Raw genomic sequence first — 19,208 nt, forward strand, 5'->3', positions numbered from 1 at the left:
TCCCACCTGATGTGTTGTGTCCTGATTGGACTTCTTCAGAAATAGGAAGGATTCTGTCACATCATGTTCTATATATTTTCTATTGCAAGTTGCTATAGCAGAGTGTACACAGCACCGCCACTACTTTCTCCAATGGTTGCCACAGCCACATTTATACAATCCTGTGATTGATAGAGGCTTTTTGTCTTGGATCCTATCACCCCCAGAATATACCCAAATCTCTTCTCCTTCCCTTACCCCACTCCTTCCCTCTTCTTTTCACCTGCCAACTTTTTCTTTTTAGTTTTACACCCAAATGACAATTTATGGAACTTGTTTTTAATATTCTTATACTGAATAATACCACTCTTTGTCTTTGTATTTATGTATTTATTTGTACAGAAAAAGATTTTTTTAACTCATCTCTTTTACTTTAACATTCTGGATAAAGTAAGTAAGGATTTCATTTTCTGTTGGGTTGTATTTCTGTCTGCATCCCTACATCCTAACACACTGACACCAGTAATAATTCCACAGAGTAAAGAGCGTAATTGTCCCTATTTACTTTACTGATTTTTTTTGTATGTCTTTAAAGAAGATTTACTTTATTTCCTGTTCAACTAAAAAGGGGACTAAATAGCAAAAAAAAATATTTTGTAAGTCTTAATTTGGTTTTATTGTAGTTTCTAAATAGTGTCTGATCAGTTGGAATGACTGAGCAGATCGGTGGAAAATAGTGTGGGTTTTTGTAGATTACTTGGGATCAATGGCTGACATTAGTGACAGAAAAGGTGGTTTTAGGAAAATGCTAGGTGGCCATAGATGAGCAGAAGGAACAGAGAAACAGGTAAAAGGGAAGTGTTACAGCTTCTGAAGACCACTGAAATATTTCTCAACAAATAATTTCAAAACCACCAATTTTCATAAATGTATTACAATATCAAAAGGAAACTATAGCTAAAAAGGCAGCAATGGAAAGCTAGTACTTTTCAATCATTTAGTGACCATGGTGTAATATCAGGCATATCCATGAGGGAGATTTACTAAAACTTGTGCTCTCAGAATCTGGTGAAACTGTGCATGGTAGCCAATGAGCTTCTAACTCCAGCTTGTTCAATTAGGCTTTGACAATAAAACCTGGAAGCTGATTGGTTTCTATGCAGAGCTCTACCAGATTTTGTACCATGCAGTTTTAGTAAATAACCCTAAATGAGGTTTGAACTTAGAAGGCACTTGTTTCTGTTTACATTTATATGCACTGCTATCATGTACCTGGTTACAGATCCTGATATCATGAGGAAGGCCTCTGACTCGGGGCTCCTCGTAATGTAAACAGGAGGCTCAGGAGTGCAGAGTGGCATGAGTGCCTGTAAGTCTTGCTAGCAGCAGAGCAGATATCCACACTGGACAGGTGAAGTCATCAGGGGTCTTCAGTAAGGCAGGCAGACTGGCAGGCAGCAGGGCAGCAGACTGAAAAAGACTGGTACTGGTGACAGCAGACAGATGAGACAGCGGCCGGTAGCAGACTGTAGATCAGCAGGAACAGCAGAGTGGTAGGCAGATACCAGTGGCCACAGGCAAGTGGCAGAGTCAGACAGCCCAGGCCATACATGGGCAGAATATATCAGGTACAGGGCACAAGCAGAAGTGTGGTCTAGGAACAAGCCAGGTCTGGAAGCTGATCAGTGAAGCAGAAGCCAATGGAATAGACAGAAGAGAGGGTCAGAGGACAAGCCAAGGTTGGTGCAGGCAGAGTTCAGGGGGTAGTCAGGACAATCCAGGGCAGCAACTGATCAGAATATACGATATCACGGGACACATGGGAGGATGAAGACAAAGCAGCCCAGTTTAAATAACCCGTTTGGTAGCAACATCTGTCAGAAGTACACTTGAGCGCCGGCACGCACAAAAATGCATGGTTCCACAGGTGCACGCAAGAGAATGTGCATTAGTATTAGCAAGTGTCCAATTTCTGCAAGCACAAAAGGGAACATGTATTAGCCTGTGTACAGAAGTTCATTCAGAGGAGCCAGCCCGTCTATTGTCATGCTCTTCCTGACAATTGCATCGGAATATTTTTTTTTAATTCTGACGTAAATATTTTATTATTTTTTTTGTTGTGCTGTAAGTATATGCAAAATAATATAACATTTACAATCAAAAGCCTCTTGTCCGTGTACTATAAGGCAAATGGTGTTGTAACCTGAACCACTCTAAATTTGCATACCATGGAGAGAAAAAAATTTGGTTAATTATTGTGTCTATTGATGGAAAACTACAGCTTAATGAAGCCTGCAAGCATAGTTGCAGGTTTTATTATAGATATTGTATGTTGTAACATTATTCTTGTTACAAAATATTTTGATTAGTACTTTTACATGTTGTTCAGAGGAGTTCCGTTAAATATGTATATCTCAGTTACAGCACCTTTGCAGGTTAAAAAATATATATATTTTTTTATTAACCATGGTTTTATTGAAATTTGTCAAAGAAAAAGGGAAAAATGTACATTTTACAGTAAAATGTAGTTGGATACATTAGTAAATACTACAGTCCAGAGAAAATAAGTAATAATAATTTTTTTTGCAATAGTTCTGACATAAAACTATTTTATTCAAAGAATAACCAGTACATAAACATCATTCTTAAAAACTTAGTGCATTTTACATCTATTTATAGATGCCATCACCTAGAGAGAGGGCTGGTTAACTGCATTATACCTTGAGGCATTCTGAAGCATTAGAATGATTCAGCCAGTATTTCCAGATTTTATGGAATTATTTTTTTAAGATCTTTATAGGCTAATAGTTTTTCATAGTAACACTACACATTTAAGAGTGCTATGACTTCATCCAGTGTAGGAGGTAATGGAGATTTTCAATGGCCAGAAAGGGCAATTCTAGCTGCAAACAGTATATAAGCCACTACTATGCTATGGGTCATAGAGTAAGACTCAGTTCCTATATTCAGAAGCGCCAATTCTGCTGTGATGGGGGGATTATTATCAGTTATATCACAGATCGGCTCTGATATAGACTTCCAAAATGGTTGAATATGGGCACAGCGCCAAAATATATGGTCAAGATTACCTAATTGATTACAAAGTCTCCAGCAAAGCTCTGACATATTAATACACTGCTCAAAAAAATTAAAGGAACACTTTGAAAATACATCAGATCTCAATGGGGAAACATATCATGCTGGATATCTATACTGATATGGACTGGGCAATGTGTTAGGAGTGTAAGGATGCCCCATCATTTGATGGAAATGAAAATTATCCACCTACAGTGAACTGAATTCAAAGACACCCCGAAAATCAAAGTGAAAAAATGATGCAGCAGGCTAGTCCATTTTGCTGAACTTTCATTGCAGCAACTCAAAATGGTACTCAGTAGTTTGTATGCCCCCCCCCACGTGTTCGTAAGCATGCCTGACAATGTCGGGGCATGCTTCTAATGAAACGACAGATGGTGTCCTGGGGTATTTCCTCTCAGATCTGGACCAGGGCATCACTGAGCTCTTACACAGTCTGAGGTTCAACCTGGCGGCTTCGGATGGACTGAAACATGATATCCCAGAGGTGTTCCATTGGATTTAGGTCAGGTGAGTGTGGGGGCCATTCAATGGTATCAATGTCTTCCCTCCAGGAACTGCCTGCATACTCTCACTACATGAGGCCGGGCATTGTCCTGCACCAGGAGGAACACAGGACCCACTGCACCAGTGTAGGGTCTGACAATGGGTCCAAGGATCTCATCTCGATACCTAATTGCAGTCAGGGTGCCAGTGGCGAACCTGCCAAATGCAGGTGTTCAGTGGCAAATGCCAATCAAGCTCTATGGTGCCGGGCAGTGAGCATAGGGCCCACTAGAGGACATCAGGCCCTCAGGCCACCCTCATGAAGCCTGTTTCTAATTGTTTAGTCAGAGACATTCACACCAGTGGCCTTCTGGAGGTCATTTTGTAGGGCTCTGGCAGTGCTCATCCTGTTCCTCCTTGCACAAAGGAGCAGATACCAGTCCTGCTGATGGATTAAGGACCTTCTACGGCCTTGTCCACCTCTCTTAGAGTAACTGCCTGTCTCCTAGAATCTCCTCCATGCTCTTGAGACTGTGCTGGGAGACACAGTAAACCTTCTGGCAACAGCGGGTATTGATGGTCATTTCATTGTTGCCCATCTAGTGCACCTGTTGTTCATTTCATTAACACCAAAACAACTGAAACTGATTAACAACCCCTCTGCTACTTAACTGACCAGATCAATATCCCAGGAGTTTATTTGACTTGATGCTATACTCTGAACAAAAAGTGTGCCTTTAATTTTTTTCAGCAGAGTTTTAATACTTGAACATGTAATTACACATAAATATCTGATAAAATGACATATATTACATCCCACTGAAGAATGCCGACGTGTTTTGCAGTTCACATCTGCTTCATCAGGGACATTGCGGGATCAGCTAGAAGACATTAGAAGACAGTACAAATAGCAATATAATTATGAAAGTTTTTATACACAAAGTATATGCTAGTCATTTACAGCTTACCACATCAATCACAACCATCTGATAACTGTTAGTTCTTGAGGAAATGCCATATATTACAGGGGAGGGTATGCTGGGCGCTGGGCCAAATGGAGGGGAGAAGGAGGCGAAAGCCGCCACCAACCATACATTCCCAGCTACAATACACAACACAGTAAACACACTTAGTATGTCAAATCCACAGCCTGAGCTTTCATTGGGGGGGGGGAGAAAAAAAATCTATGCATGTGATAATGTAAAACATTAGTTGTAAATGTCTGTACCTTTAAGAGCAGGAGCACAAATGTATTCTGCTTTAGTATATAACCCCCTATTGTCATGGTAGCCCAGGGAATAACAGGTAATCAGTTATAAAGCCCTCTTTCTGAGGACCCCCGAGAGTCCTCCATGAAGGGGACCAGATACAAAGTAACATAAGCCCATCTATGTCATTAGATGGAGAGGAAACAGATCAATAACACCAAATCTACCCCCTCACAATAGCAACATATAGGGCTTACCCAGGGCAATAGTTCGGGTGATCTTCAATTAGATATGGCAGGTATAATGAAAATGCACCACCGCCAACCAAATCATCCGTGAAGATGGCAATCTTACAATGGTGTGTACCATTGCTGCCTCCTCTCCTGTAAATAGCCCCAGCAAACAAGACGCCTAACCCTGACATCCAGACACTAAGCCTGCATGTGATGTCACATCTACTGCATGTGCCCATGTCATGCATGCACATGCCCAACCAAGAGCGCCTTGAGTTGGTTGTGCTCTATATGTGGAACCCCACAGTGCTGAGTCCTCGCCCAAAGATGGAGACAGGAACCTCCCCCATCAACAGCTTGGGCGCTCAAGTGTCTGACCCAGAAAAAAAATAAATAAATCTATGCCGCATCTCTGCAGGAGCAAACTTACATAAAAAACTCCATAATACAACAAACAAAATGTGTATTTTATATTCAATACATTAAACAAAAAACCCACAATTTTTTCAATAAAAGGTTTGAATGTAAGTGTAGTATTCTGACTAGGAGAATGAGTAACTATTAAATTGTATATCCAATGGGCTTCTTGTCTGGGGTCATATCCATGTGATAAGCCCAGATGATCCTAAACCTGACGGCTAAATTCTCTCTTCATCTTTTCATCTTTCCAAAAGAAAGATCCACAGGTGCAGGTCACTGGGTAGACTATCCCAGTGGTCTGACAATTACCATAATGTTTGGATTTCAGAAAGCCCATCACGTGGAATGGGAAATCATTCCCAGAGGCAGTAGTCACACTCCCCATATCTGAAGGTCCCAATTCTATGAAGGGAGACCTCCAAAGTATCTGATGATATAAAGTGACTATGGACCAATTTATCATGAAGTGACTGAGTCCTACATAACGCCACCTCAGGGTGGTCATGAAAAAATGTAGATATGGTCTCATCTTCTGTAAGAAAATGCCAGTTGCGCATAAGGATCTGGTGAAACATCCTGATGAGCACTACATTTTATGATAACTTTTGTAGTTGCACAGTTGGTCCAAGGTTTCAAAGAGAAGATTAAATATTCTATTTTCTGTTCTTTGGCTCTCTGGTAAGATTTTTTTAAATACGTTTTTTACTATAACCACAGGCCAATAACCTATTTCTAAGTGCTTTAGCCTTTATTTCAAAGTCAGTTTCTCTAGCACAATTCCTATGCAACCTAAGGTATTGGCTATATGGTAAACTTCTAACAAGAGGGGCAGAATGAGCACTGGAAGTGTGCAATATAGTGTTACTGGCCGTATCTTTGAGGTATAGCATGGTATACACTGATCCTTCTGAATTCACCATAAGGTACACATCTAGAAATCAAATCTTCCGTTGACTAGCCTGCATAGTAAAATTGAGGTTAAACTCGATTGTTTGATAAAAAGGACATGAAATCAAGTAGTTCACTGTAAGAGCGAGTCCATACAATGAAATATATCCCAATGGTCAAAACATGAAGAGGCCAAATAGCTTACATAGATAGCCTTTCTCCACTGAATCGAGGAAAAGGATTGTGAAAGATCTTTTTCCCATTTTAACATATCAGGGCCCTTAACAATTTACAAGTTCAGGGTCAGAGAAAAATAAAAGAAGGAGATACGTTGTGTTTCTGTCTTAGTTTTGTTTTGAAGATACTACCAGATAGATCTGGGAATCTCTATCTTTTCCTTGCAGTCACTGGCTAGGTGGAAATGATTAATCTGCTTAATCCTATAAATTTCCTGAGGCAATGAGCTGTTTCTAATACTGTCCACAAAGTTATAACCCCGTGTCAAACAATCTCTCACTGAGAAATGAGGGATTAACCATTCATATTCTCTTACTGGTATATCTATAAAAGCACAGATCTACCTTCGATTGGTTTAAATGCAGTAGCATACGCTCGGCCTCTGGTGTAGCTGCTACAGTTGGGTGGCTGATGACACACAAATCTATCTCTCTACCCCTCAGCTCACCCAGGGGCGGACTGACAACTCATGGGGCCCCCGGCAATAGGGGATCATGGGGCCCCTGTGTCCTTGCCAAAACTCAAAAAAGCCTATGAATAGGTACCAGGGGCATCTCATGGGTCACCCTACTGACCCCGGGCCCTCGGGCAGTGCCCGAGTTTCCAAATGGTCAGTCCGCCCTTGAGCTCACCCCATCAATTTCCCTACGTATCACTGATTTAGTAACAGACACATCGGACTGGATCTCACATCACTTCTCCAAACTCAATCTATCCAAAACTGAGCTCATAATATTTTCTCTATCATGTGCCTCTTCCACTGATTTCTCGGTCAAGGTCAATGACATAACTATCAACCCATCCCCACATGCCAGGGTGCTAGGGGTAACCCTGGATTCTGAACTGTCCTTTCAGGCCCATATCCAGTGCTTCTACTTCACTCCCTGGTTATCTCTCGCCTCAACTACTGCAACTCCCTCCTCATTGGCTTATCTTTACATAGGCTATCCCCCCTTCAGTCCATCATGAATGCTGCTGCCAGACTCATTCACCTTACCAACCATTCAGTGTCTAGTACCCCTCTCTTCCAATCCCTCCACTGGCTTCCACTCACCCAACAAATATAATCCACTGTACTAACAACAATTTACAAAGCCATCCACAACTCGTTCCCCAGTTACATCAGTAAACTGGACTCAAAATATCAATCAAACCACTCTCTTCGGTCCTCCCAAGACCTCCTGCTCTCAAGCTACTGTGTCACCTCCTGCCATGCTCACTTCCAAGACTTCTCCCGAGCTTCTCCCATCCTATGGAACTCACTACCCCAATCTGTCTGACTATCTGCTAATCTACAAACCTTTACACAATCCCTGAAAACCCTTTTCTTTAAAGAAGCCTATCCTGCTTTTAACCGTATGCACTGTGTTTTTACTTTCTCCATCAGCTCATCCCCTACAGCTATTACCCTTTGTATCACTTGACCATCCCTCTTAGATTGTAAGCTCTAAAAAGCAAGGCCCCCTGATTCCTTTTGTACCAAATTGTATTGTAAGTGTAATGTCTGCCTTCATTATTTAAAGCTCTGTGCAAACTGTTGGCGCTATATAAATCCTCTATAATAATAATAGTAATAATAATACAGTTAGGTGGGCAATTTATATAAATTGGGTGACATAAGAGAGGCTATCATAGGAGCGGAGAAATCATGGTGTTTAATAAGAGATTGTTCAATAGATACCCATAATTTGTTGTTAAAGAGGGTAGTCCAAAACTTTAATTGAGGTAGGCCATTCTCCCACACTTCCTATGTTGGGTTAGTGTTGCAAATGCTATTCTAGGCTTTTTTCCGTGCCATAAGAATTTTCCTTGCTATAGGATTTTTCTTAGCAGTGCATTACAACTAGAAAAAAATGTTTTCGTGGGATGGGTATCAGTAATCTTCTAAAATGATATAATATTTTTGGAAGCACTTGCATTTTAAAATCTGCTGCTTTGCCTATTCAGAATAAAGGAGTTATACGAATAGGTTTCAGGTCATCAATGATAACTCGTAGAAGGGATGGGAAGTTAGCTTCATAAGGTTTATTAGTGGGAAAAGCCAATTGCATCCCTAAGGCCCCATGTACACGGGACGTTTCTGAATTATGGAAACTGACAGTTGGAAAATGTAGGTTAAAAACCGTCTGTTTAGCCGCGTTTGGATAACTTGTTCATGCGCATTTGCGTTTAGAAGCATTTTTTAAAGATAAGCACAGGAGAACCTCCCAAATGCCTAGAATGCACTGAAAAGTGCTAAATTATTAACTATTTCAGACTGTTTCAGAGAAATACACACAGTAGAAGCAGAGACAGCAGTATGTGTTGACATTAGCTAGGTGTGAGTTGCTCATTAACATTTCTTTTGTTTCCAAGGGTGGGAAAGGTGTCTGCTGGAGGGAGTCTTTTAGGTCACCTGGCAGGGGGTTTTCATGAGGAATTTGAGGTGTGAATGTGCATTAACATATCTTTTGTTTCCAAGGGTGGGAGAGGTCTGAGGTGTGAATTGGTCATTACAATGTGTAACAAGCTTGGTAGGAACATCCTGTGTTAAGTGTTTTGTCCATCTGAGCACCTTGAAAACTCTTTGCATGCATTTTTCATGATGAAAAAATGCTCTGGACAGCATCGGGAACTAGAAGAGTTAAAAAAAAATTTCAAACGCAACGCTTATAAACGTAATTTGCCGTATTTAGATGCGTTTACAAGCATTTTGCATTTGAAACACTGATAACATTGACATCTGAACGCAAATTTCTTGCGTTCAAAAAAAGACTGTAAACTCAACTGCCTGTAAACGAAGATGTGTACATGGACACAGGAAAACATTAGGGTGAGTTCAGGGGCTGCTGCAAAAAACGCTGAACAGCTCCTAAATGTGAGTTTAGCAGCTGCAGTGTACATGAGCCCAGTATGTGATTGATTGGACCTCCCAGTTGTAATTAAATTTACCTTTCAGGTGTTGCATCAGATCGGAGGAGATGTCCAAGGAGAGGACAAGGTATTTACTAGTATTCACCTTATAGTAAGAGATGCATCCAACATCTCCTGTTAACCACTTTCAGGCTGCCCACAATGTACTGCAGACAGGCAACAGCTAAAGGACCAGCGACATACCTGTACATTGCTGGTCTCTTGCCAACATGGGAGGGGGGGGCGTTCCACCGGATATAGTGGAATGAGAATCTCAGTAATCGGGACCCAGTGATCATTTGATTCATAAAAGCTTTTCTTCTTTTTCTGGAGAGCTGTGATTGGTCTGCAGCTCTCACATGGCACATGGGGCCAATCACAGCACCCTGTACCATGTGACCAGCTGGAGCCAATAACAGATCGCTATTATTTTGATCTGTCATGAACTTAACATATTCATGACAGTTTAAAGCAAGCTTTGCATTGCAGAGCAATAATCTCCATTGCTCATGCAATGCAAAGTGTAAAAAATAAAAAAAATCCCTGATCACCCCCCAGAGTAGTACAATGTTACTATAGTAACATTGCACTACTCCGATGAATGTATCTGAATGTGCAGGCAAGTGGCTGCAATGGGTAAAGCGAAGTAATCTTATGTCACTTTCTATTTCTGTGGGGGCGTACACCCTGCACTGCCCCCTATGCCGTCCACGGAGATAAAAACAAACACGGCACTAAGCAAAGGCACTACATTTTACACACACGTTAGATTAGCACATTTAACCCTTTGATCGCCCCTATTACCCTCTTGATCACCCCGTCACCCAGCCAGTGCCATTAATACAGTGCCAGTATATAGAATTTTTCACTGATCACTGTATTACTGCTACTAGCAACATCTGATAGAGTCAGGGTCAGTAAGCACCCCTCCCAGCCAGGGTCATCTAGCGTTATATTGCCCATACACTATCGCACTCACGCTATAGGTCACTGATCACCTCCATTACTAGTATACTGTAGTCTTTGTACATATCAATATATTGATCACGAACAAAACTATACTAGTGCCTACTTTGTATATTGTCCCCAAAAATGCAGTGTTAGCAGGATCGGCCCTGTTCACTGCCAGCACTAGCATTTAGCCCCTTCAGTGAAGATTTGTATGAATTGATTGTGGGCCAAAGCAATTTATACACACAACAGTACATCGCCGCCCACCAAAATTCAGCTCTTGCCAGACAATTCGCATGGAAACATATCACGGCTTCCGATATTTAAAACTTTTTTGGGCCTAACCCTCAACATGGGCATTGCAAAAAGAATGAATTGTGGTCATATTGGTCCACAGACCCGCTTCATCATATGCCCATGTTCTCTGCTGTTACATATATGCCCAACATGGACCAGCAACGTACTGGTACATCGCTGGACTTTGAGTGGTTATACCAGAATGATGCCTGCAGCTACAGTCATCATCCTGGTATCGTTTTTTTCAGCTTTCATGTAAAAACAATCCTAAACACTAATTAGCCGCTGGATCGCTTTTAAAAGCAGCAGGAAGGGACTCCCCACCCCTGCTACCATCTTCCAAGGTTTTCTTGGGCTCTCCCATTCCAAAGGGAAATCCAAAAATGCAGCCGCTGGCTGACAATAGAGCTAATCGGAGACTGGAATGCCTCCAATTATCTCTATGGTCTAAAAGCCCGGAAGCTACAAGCATTTCATCATTTCTGTTTTGCCAGATCTAAACAGCACCATTTTAAAATTGGGAAAGCATACCGATCTTGGTGTGATCAGATGCTTTAAGGGCATAGGCGAGATCTAGAGTCTAAAAGACCCCAGATTTCTTAGAAAAGAGTACCTGTCACAACCTATTGCTATCAGAGGGGATATTTACATTATCTGTGATAACAATAAAAGTGATTAAAAAAAATTAAAGGCACAGTGTAAAAATATTTTAAAAAACAAAATAAATAATTAAAAAAAATTCAACCCCATCTCTGTGCTTGTGCGCAAAGGCAAACGCAATCGGCGGTCTAATGGCGGTATGTAAACAGAGATTGCACCATGCATGTGAGGTATCACCATGAACGTCAGATCAAGGGCAGTAATCCTAGCACTATAACTTCTGTGTAAAGTGGTGACCTTTAAAGGATTTTAAAGAGTCACCTATGGATATTAACAATTTCCATAATTTGTCACCGTTGAATGGGCGTGCGCAATTTTTGAAGCATGTCATGTTTGGTATCCATTTACTCTGTGTAACATCATCTTTTATATGTTATCAAACAACTGAGCAATATATTGTGTTTTTGTGCATTACAATTCTAAAAAGTGCATTTTTTTCCAAAACGTTTGCAGTTGAAAAATTGCTGTGCAAATACTGTGTGACATGAAAAATTTCAACACCCACTGTTTTATGCTCTAGGGACTCTGCTTTAAAAAAATATATAATGTTTGGAGGTTCAAAGTAATTTTCTAGCAAAAAACCCCGTTTTCTCAAATATTTTTAGGGCCTCTGGAACTGTGATAGGTAGTGAGGAAGTGATATGAGGAAAAAGGCCCTTTGAAAGTTTGAAGTGGCCATTGGATTTTGGGGACGTATATGTGGCTAGGCTGACAAGAAGCCTTTCACATGTGGTAGCCCCATATTTGGGAGAAGTAGAAGAATGTGTTTTGGGGTGTTATTCCACATAAACCCATGGCATGTGTGAGCAATATATCATTTAAGTGACAACTTTGTGTAAAAAAAAAATATTTTTCCAAAAATTTGCTTAAAAAATAAAATGTTCCATGGACTCACCATGCCTCTCAGTAAACTGCTTGGGGTGTCTACTTTCCAAAAAAGGAAAATTTAAAGTTTTTTTGTATTGCACTGGCATTTTAGCACCTCAAGAAATGTGATAAGCAGTCAGAAAGTAGAAGCTGCGAAAATTCCAATATATATCATAGTTTTTAGATGCTATAACTTTCACACACCCCAATTAATATACATGTATTGAATTTTTTTTTACCAAAGACATGTAGCACAATATATTTTGGCCTAAATTTATGACTAACTTTTAGTTTACTACGCTGCTCAAAAAAAAATAAAAGGAACACTTTTTAACCTCCCTAGTGGTCTGATTATGTCCATATTTCTGTGCTCAAAGCGGTACTTTTTTTTGCATGGAAATATGTATTTTTTTTATTGTAGGCCTGTAATTTTTAGGAATAACTCACTGAAATCTGTCCGAACAAGAGTCTAGTAAACATCCCGGGTAGGATAAAACTTGAAACACTAAATCATAAATTATAATTGAATAAATAATCATAAAAAATAATAATATAATAATAATTAATTTAATTCAATAATATAATCAAACCAAAAACACTGAAATGTGAAATATAGCGCCAAGTTCGCACATCACTGAGCAAAGTCGCAAAATCGTTTTCAGTGTCTGATGACGAATTTCCCCATAAATCATTATCACTCAATTCTGCAAGTAGTTCTGATTTGCTATCACTGTATTCTAGCCGGTCTAAAACCGCTTTTGACCTAAAGGGATGCTTTTTGGACGCTATGGACGTTTCTCAGTTTCCAGAAAGAAAGAACAGTAAAAATGCAGGCAGGGCACAGGACAAAGCACTAGGGACAAAATGTATGTGAAATGCTTTGATACAGTAATGTTTTACTATGTTATTTTAGTGATTTTAGTGAATGTCACATTTTGTCATTTTCAAATTTCCCGCCGTTCCGTCTCCCGTACGTCCCGACGCTTGCAGGGGACAGAACCCGGATGACAGATGCCGGCATCCACAGGAGGACATTACAGGGGACACTGCAGGAGGGACATCGCGGGAGCGCAGGACAAGGTAAGTGATCGAGGGATCGCTGAGCAGCGCCGCGCCGCATGGTAAGCCCAAGTGTAGCTCGGGGTTACCGTTTGTGGTACTGAAACTTTACCTCGAGCTACACTCGGGAATACCGCCAGGGAGGTTAATCAGAGAATAGCATCAAGTCACTTAAACTCCTGGGATATTGATCTGGTCAGTTAAGTAGCAGAAGGGGTTGTTAATCAGTTTCAGCTGCTTTGGTGTTAAAGAAATGAACAACAGGTGCACTAGATGGGCAACAATGAGACAACCCCCAAAACAGGAATGGTTTTACAGGTGGAGGCCACTGACATTCTTTTCCCTACTCATCTTTTCTGACTGTTTTTCACTAGTTTTGCATTTGGCTAGGGTCAGTGTCACTACTGGTAGCATGAGGCGATACCTGGACCCTACAGAGGTTGCACAGGCAGTCAAACTCCTCTAGGATGGCACATCAATATGTGCCATTGCCAGAAGGTTTGCTGTGCCTCCCAGCACAGTCCCAAGAGCATTGAGGAGATTCCAGGAGACAGGCAGCTACTCTAGGAGAGCTGGACAGGGCTGTAGAAGGTCCTTAACACATCAGCAGGACTGGTATCTGCTCTTTTGTGCACGGAGGAACAGGATGAGCACTGCCAGAGTCATACAAAATGACCTCCTGCAGGCCACTGGTGTGAATGTCTCTGACCAAACAATCAGAAACAGGCTTCATGAGGGTGGCTTGAGAGCCCAACATCCTCTAGTGGGCCCTGTGCTCACTGCCCGGCACCATAGAGCTTGATTGGCATTTGCTATTGAACACCAGAATTGGCAGATCTACCACTGGCACCCTGTGCTTTTCACAAATGAGAGCAGGTTTACCCTGAGCACATGTGACAGATGTGAAAGGGTCTGGAGAAGCAAAATGTTATGCTGCCTGTAACATTGTTCAGCATGACCGTTGTGGTGGTGGGTCAGTGATGGTCTGGGGAGGCATATCCATGGAGCGATGCACAGACCTCTACAGGCTAGACAATAGCACCCTGACTGCCATTAGGTATCGGGATGAAATCCTTGGACCCATTGTCAGATTCTACGCTGATGCAGTGGGTCCTGGGTTCCTCCTGATGCACGACAATGCCCGGCCTCATGTGGCGAGAGTATACAGGCAGTTCTTAGAGGATGAAGGAATCAATACCATTGAATGGCCCCCATGCTTGCCTGACCTAAATCCAATAGAACACCTCTGGGATATCATATTTCAGTCCATCCGATGCCGCCAGGTTGAACCTCAAACCGTCCAAGAGCTCAGTGATGTCCTGGTCTAGATCTGGGAGGAAATACCCCAGGACACATCCATCATCTCATTAGGAGCATTCCCCGACATTGTCAGGCATGCATACAAGCATGTGGGGGCCATACAAACTACTGAGTACCATTTTGAGTTTCTGTAATAAACTTTCAGCAAAATGGACTAGCCTGCTGCATCATTTTTTCACTTTGATTTTTGGGGTGCCTTTGAATTCAGTTCTCTGTAGGTTGATAATTTTCATTTCCATCAAACGATGGGACATCCTTACATTCCTAACACATAACCCAGTCCATATCAGTATAGATATCCAGCATGATATTTTTCCCCATTGAGATCTTATGTGTTTTCAAAGTGTTCCTTTAATTTTTTGTTGAGCAGTGTATATATTTTTTATAACCAAAAGTAAAAAATATAATTTCTTTTTAAATTTCAGTCTTTTTTTGTTTATATCACAAAAAATAAAAAAACCATTGGTGATCAAATACCCCAAAAGAAAGTTCTATTTGTGTGAAAAAAAGAACATAAATTTCGTTTAAGTACAGCATTGTATGACTGCGCAGTTACCAGATGAAACAGCGTAGTGCGAAATAGCAAAAAATGACCTGGTCATTAAGGGTGGAAAATCTTTCGGAGGGCAATGGGTGAAACAATGAAAATTCATGAACAAATATTTTGGGTCAGATAAAGAAAGGATGATATCATCCGCAAAGAGTCCTACTTTATGCTCATAGCTTCCACTGGTCAGATGTTTAATGAATGGATTAAATCTAATTGCCTCTGCGAGTAGTTTGATTGCTAAAGAAAATATTAGAGGAGATAATGGGCCCCCCTGTCTAGTTCCGTTTGTCAGGTTAAAGGCCTTGGACAGCGTGCCCAACACAAAGACTCTCGCAGACGGGTTTTTGTATAACGTCATAATAGCTGAATGGATTAACCCTGAAAATCCAAATTTAAGCAAAACTTGAGAAAGGTATCCCCAATGCAGCATGTGGAATGCCTTCTCTGCATCCAAAGCTAGGACAAAGAAGGCATTCGGTTGGTTTCTGCATAGTGAATTAAATTAATCATCCTCCATGTTCCCTCAGGAGCCTGTCTCTCTTTGACAAACATTACCTGTTCTAGACCAATAAGAAAAGGAATTGAATCAAGGACCCTGTTTGCCAATAATTTGAAGTAAATTTTTAAATACAGATTTAGAAGTGAAATTGACCTAAAGTTCTGTGGTTGGGTGGGTTCTTTGCTGCATTTAGTAACAGCTACTATTACCACTTCCAGCATTTTTTGGGGGAAACTCTTGAGAGGATACAGCTGTATTATAAAATTTCACTAGTTGTGGGCTTAAGATCAATGAGAAAGATTTCTAATACTCAAATGAAAGTCTGTCTATAACCGAAGACTTATTTAAAGGAAGTGCAGAGATAATAGTTATACTTTCCCGAAGTTCTATGGGCTTATTTATCAGGGATAGTGTATTGGAGTCCAATGAAGGAACATTTATACCATTCAGAAAGGATGAAATGTCTGAAGAATTGTGTTGGGGTGTTAGTGGCTTCCTTTAGGTTATATAATGATGCATAATAATTGCAGAATGATTGGGCTACATTGTGTGTTCTTATGGCTACTTCATCTGTGCTATGGTGCTTTACTTTAGCTAATCTCATTTTAGCCTGTCTTTGTTTAAGTTGGGAGGCCAACAGTTTCCCTGCTTTATTTCTTTGAGAGTAGAAGGATCATTTTAATCTTTTATTGAATTTATCATGGTCTGCAAGGAGGGTTGTTTTGAGGTCATCTCTAAGAGATCTAAGTTGGGTCAGAGTAGAGTTCTGTAGGTTCTTTTTGTGTAAGATTTCAAAATGAGCAATATCAATCAGCAGGGCAGATATGCGCTGTGACCATTTCTTTTTTTCCCTGGAAGCTAATTGTATTAAGATACCCCTAATAAAGGTTTTATGAGAACACCAAACATTAAATACAGTATATTGCTGGAGCTGTCATTACTGAACAAAAAGAACTCTTCTAGTTGTTTCTTTATCCAGCAAATTGGGTGCGTAGTCTGACAATGAGATACTGTGGATGTGAGCCATGGCAACCTCTTGCAATAAACGTTTATCTGTGAGGAAAAAGTCTTTTCTAGAGTAGGTAGTGTGTGAATTACTTGGTGAGCATTTGGGGCATATAGAACCAAGAGAATGTACATAATATTATTCACTTTAGTGACCAAAATTTTGTATCTGCCTTTGTTGTCTAGACTGGAAGCAAGCAGTTTGAATGATACTGTGTCTCTTGTTGCTACTAGTACCCCTCTTTTTTTTCTGATCGTTAGCCTGGAAAACTTGAGAGAAGTGTTTATGGGTACAACAAGGTCATTTAGTAGCAGAAAAGTTTTTCTTTTGGCTGCATAAGATATCGCTTTGCTGGGTAAGTTCCTCTTTCCAAAGTGCTCTATGCATATATGTGTTATTGAGCCCCTTGTCATTCAATGGCAATAGTTTGAGCACCATTTTAACATTTTGGGAATTTGCAATAAGTTAAGAAAACCTTCTACTGAAATGACTTGAGTAGTGACATCACTAATGTACCACATGTACTGGTAACACCAACTCAGAAATAAACAACAAAAATGTAAAAGTATTCTAACCAAAGAATACTGAATAAAACAGAAAAAACTTATTATGATACAACTTAAGGGTACAGGCACTGTATAACCTATACAGATCATAAAAGAGGGAAAAATGTCCAGCAAGACAGGATCCAAATCGATAAAGATAGAAGCTGCAGTGTGTTGAGGACTTCTCAAGAGTTATTGGCCAGTAGTAAAAGCCCACACAGTTAAGAGAAAGTTCTTACATATAGGAGGCAAGGATGACCATCAACCAGGACTAGTATTCCATGACGAGGATACTCGGTGAGGGGAGGATCTGTCTGTTATACTGTATCTTCTTAATCCTGTGGCAGAAACCCCCAAGTTTTCATGAGCTTTAGGCCATCTTCCAGATTGGAGATAAGATGGGATGTGTTGTTCCTATCAATGGAAAACTTAGTAGGGATTTTCCTTTTATAAGGAATAATGTTGTTGCGTGATTGTATTTAGGTTCTTGTGGGCTAAGATAGTTGCCTGAGGCAGATCTGCGTACAAAGAGATCCCCACATATGGTTCAGGTAGGGAATATCATTGTCAGGCTGATCCTTAACATGGAAGAAATTAATCTTCGCTATAACATCCCTGGGTGCCTGATCAGGGAAGTATGCTGGTTTAGGGAGCCTGTGAGCTCTATCAATCACTATTTATTGGGGTTTAACTGATGGGAGTAGTTCTGCTATCATTCTTTGTAAGTATGGACAGAGATCCGCAGCAGGGATGGATTCCACTCTATCCCTAAACTTAACATTATTTCTGCAGGAACATTCCTCTAGGTCCACCATTTTAATTCTAATGTTTTGGATTTCTTCCTCCCAGATCTTCATGAGTATCTACAAGTGTGCCTGAGCATAATCTCCCATTTTGTGCTCAATGTGGTCAACCCTGTCCCCAAGAGCTGCTAAATCCCTTTGGTCTGCTTCATAAAGGAAGCCATGTTGTGTTGTAGAGCCCCTGTGAGAGTAATCAACATTTCTTTAAGAGTTGTGCCCAGTATTCGTTGCCCAGCAGTAGGGAAAGAGTCAAGCTGTTCCCGAAAGCCATTGATATCAGTCACAGAGTCAGTGCCAGATTGAATATCGCTTACATTATCTTCTTCATCGTCCAGGTCTGTTGGAGTTATCAATGTGCTGATGAGAGCCTCATGCAGGGGCAGCAGCTGCCACCGTGGATTTATGTGCTGAGGTGCTGGAACCATCTTGGCTCTCTCGGGCTCCCGAAAGAAATCAGTCAGTTTGCGGGGCCCAACATGTGTTTTCCTCTTCCTCATCACTCTCTTGCAGGTCACTGGGTTGAAGGGATGAACGGGGGAGAGAGAATCTAGCTCCCTGTTGCTCTGTGCCGCTGTCTGGATCCCGCTTCACCGGAGCTCAGTTACTGAACGGCCATATCCTCCGACTGCTGGACACGCCCCTCCCATTTTTTTAAATAAACTATTTTACTATTAATTCCCTTTTTAACCCTTGGTTAATTTTATCTATCACCTATTGACTGATACACTAAATACTGGGGGAACCAAAGAGGTCCACCCCTAAAAAAGTAAATGTTCTTAAGGACCAACCGCAGTGTAACCAAGGCTCACAGTAAACTTTGTTCAATATGATATCAAAAAAGTACAATCATGCTATTTTGGCAAAAATATAAAAGAATCCTCCAACTACCACTATTAAAACCAAAGTTTGACAACTTTGTCACCTTATTCACCCCTTGAGCCCGGCCCCCATTGAGCGACATAAGCAGTGTTACGAGCATGGGACTCATCTGTAACAATCGCTTCCATCTTGTTGCCCCTCTTACCCCATACCCAAAACAGAAAATCCAGAAGCCATGAAGAAGGCATGAAGGGAGTGACCTGGATAGCATGTTAACCAGCAGATTGCCATGAAGCAGGATGAAGCAGACAAGATGTGAGCTGGGACACACTAGCACTGAAGTGGTGGAGCCTATGGGCAATGGGATCCTGTAAGAGTGAATGATATAAGGAT

General features: G+C 40.9%; 1 long non-coding RNA gene across 3 annotated transcripts in view; it reads right to left on the reverse strand.

The window, feature by feature from the left end:
* Positions 1–360: 360 nt before the first annotated feature.
* LOC149443537 (uncharacterized) overlaps positions 361–19,208 on the reverse strand; it is a 113,880-nt gene continuing 95,032 nt past the window's right edge. For all 3 annotated transcript variants that reach the window (XR_016306655.1, XR_016306657.1, XR_016306656.1), the window contains 2 exons: positions 4,375–4,442; positions 361–1,951 (listed from right to left, as the gene is read on the reverse strand). This is a non-coding gene — a long non-coding RNA (uncharacterized LOC149443537). The remainder of the gene's footprint in view (positions 1,952–4,374; positions 4,443–19,208) is intronic.

The sequence above is a fragment of the Staurois parvus genome, unplaced genomic scaffold (assembly GCF_062004578.1).
Source record: "Staurois parvus isolate SC_StPar_1 unplaced genomic scaffold, SC_StPar_1.0 ptg000850l, whole genome shotgun sequence".
NCBI lineage: Eukaryota > Metazoa > Chordata > Amphibia > Anura > Ranidae > Staurois > Staurois parvus.